Here is a 2,500-nt window from a genome sequence, read left to right as displayed (position 1 = left end):
ATGCATCACGATACAGGGCAGGACAATTCAATAACGGATTCGGCAAATGCCATAATTGATGCGGCATATTTTTTACGTTTTAATTACTTCCATGGGCATTTCAGGAGCAAATGAAGTTTACATGAAATCAAAGCACTTCAAAGCATTGCAAACTGCTGGACTGATGCACACAATAACCAATAAAATGTTGGTCTGTATCTGACTTCTTGTATTGCCTCATGACTGATGAAACATTTGCCTAGCTTTCAGTAATGAATGCATGAAATTGGGATTGGGATTGGAGCCTTGCAGCAATGATTTGTACTCTACTCGGCAGCATCACTACTGAACCGCCGCAAGGCCATTGGGTTCAGGCAAAGATCTTCAGCCCTAGTGAGGAGTGTGATGGCTTCAGCTTCGATTGTAATTTCTCCTGTGGCCTCTGTCTGTTCCCCCCGCTGCCGGTGAAATATAATGGTGGAAGCAATGGCAGAGAGAAATGTATGCCTGTGTGTGGTATGGGGTTCCCCGGTGGTGCGGTGTCACCGGGAGCCATTAAGGATGGCTGGTGGACTCGCTCGCTCGCAGTTGCTCACTCGCAGTTGCTCACTCGCTTTTCGTTCTCTCATCTCTCATCTCTCATCTCTCTCTCTCTCTCTCTCTCTCTCTCTCTCTCTCTCTCTCTATCTCTCTCTCTCACAGCCACAGGATAAGGGTGTAATTTCCCTTGTCAGCCTGTAATTGCACTGTTTATGAGGCACGTGTGGGCCCCAGCAGCGTACAGTGGAATACGGAGTATATGGCAAGTGTGTGCGTGTCGGTCTCTGTGGTTGACTGTCTGCGTGTGTTAAAAAAAAAAAAAAAAGGCAAAGCAAAACTTGACTGCAAATGTGCACAATGTACATTTTTTTACCGTGAGTATGTATGACAAGGAAGTAGAGATGGGTGTGTATATACTGTACTTTTGGAGCCTCAGCCAACCTCAAATCCTTTGATCTGTTTCTTACACTCATTCTTGCAGTTGTTTTCTCTCAGTGAGTGCGAACAAGCAAGCGCAGGGAAATGCTTTGTTCTCTCCGCAGGTGTCCTGTGTTAAAGGAACACAATGAACCGTGTGGTTTAGATGGCAAAGTAAGCTTGTACTGTACGATGGTAGATTCAGTCACCTGCATACAATATGTGTAAATGTCAAACCCATGAAGGAAGCATAAATTCATGAATATCTCCTGCAAGACACAACCATAAGTAAAACACGCTGTACTGTTTACTGTATGTGGCTTTATAAGGGATGCCAAAATAGTGCAATATGACAATCTTCTATAATTTGTACAAGATGACAACAAACTACCTTGAACACTATGGACATTCACTGAACATGTTACTTCTGATACTGTATGCAACACTTTTTTCCCCCCAACATGTTCTTCTTCCATCCCCACGTTGCTCCCTGCAGCTTGGCAGCAGTTGCAAATGAATGGGGACCTAGAGCATCTACTATTTGGCCGAGGCACGTCTATCTATCTAGGCCGTCACAGGGCCTGGCGTGGGTGCCACCATGTGTGAGTGGGCATCTGCGCTTTCCACCCAAGGCATCACAGCCACGCCACGCTTCAGTCACCCTGCTCTGCGTGGGCAACATAGCAGCATCTATTCAGAGACTGCGCCTTGGCAGCCGTTTCACTCTCTCTTTCTCTCTCTCTCTCTCTCTCTCTCTCTCTCTCTCTCTCTCTCTCTCTCTCTCTCTCTCTCTCTCTCTCTCTCTTTCTCTCTCTTTCTCTCTCTATGAGGCTCTCTGAGGCTCTCTGAGGACTTATTGGCATTTTCCGCTACTGTAATGAAAGTGTGAACAGCGTCACTGTCTATTTCTGACCTCCGTGGCTTTGGCCTTCTGCAGGTTCACACTGGGTCCATTGGAACCTCCTTGTCCTCTTGGATTTAACGCTCTGTCGTACCCTAAATATGCATCTTGACATCAGGTTAACCTGACTGTGGTACTCTTAATATGCATTTTGACATATCACTGCTTCCTCTTGTTACCGGTGGGGTCAGATGTGCAGGCCAAATGCACTTCTTTAGTGGTTAGTTAATTGGTACGTTGCCATTTCTCTTCTGTTCCGTTCCAGACCTACACTGCCGGCCTGGTAGGAAGTGGAATCTTTTAAAGACAGAGCGTTTCGTCGGGATGGAATGTGTCCCTAGAACAGTAGCATGGTTACTAGTTCCAGTAGGCTGCCAAACTCATGCTGCTCTGAAATGTCGTCACACAGAAGACCACTTTAAAAAACAAAAAATACGTCCTCTAAAGATGATTTCTTGTAGATGCATATGACACTTCAGAGAAGGACAGGATAGGGACAACGTCTGAGAAAACACAATTTCAAGTGAAAGATAAGAAACTTTAGGGTGTATGTGTCATGCTCATATGTGAATGTTGCAAGGACCAATTCCTTCCGAAAAGACTTCTTTGTAGAAGATGAGTAGTGGCTGCAATTGCAACGCTTTCGGGAGGGACCGCTTGAGT

The 2,500-nt window shown here is 45.6% G+C and overlaps 1 protein-coding gene across 1 annotated transcript in view; it reads left to right on the top strand.

Moving 5' to 3' along the window:
* ttyh3a (tweety family member 3a) overlaps window positions 1-2,500 on the top strand; it is a 105,363-nt gene that overhangs the window by 63,655 nt on the left and 39,208 nt on the right. The gene's annotated exons all lie outside the window — the stretch shown is intronic.

Source organism: Engraulis encrasicolus, chromosome 2, assembly GCF_034702125.1.
Source record: "Engraulis encrasicolus isolate BLACKSEA-1 chromosome 2, IST_EnEncr_1.0, whole genome shotgun sequence".
Classification (NCBI taxonomy): Eukaryota; Metazoa; Chordata; class Actinopteri; order Clupeiformes; family Engraulidae; genus Engraulis; species Engraulis encrasicolus.
This window is presented reverse-complemented; position numbering and strand designations above follow the sequence as displayed.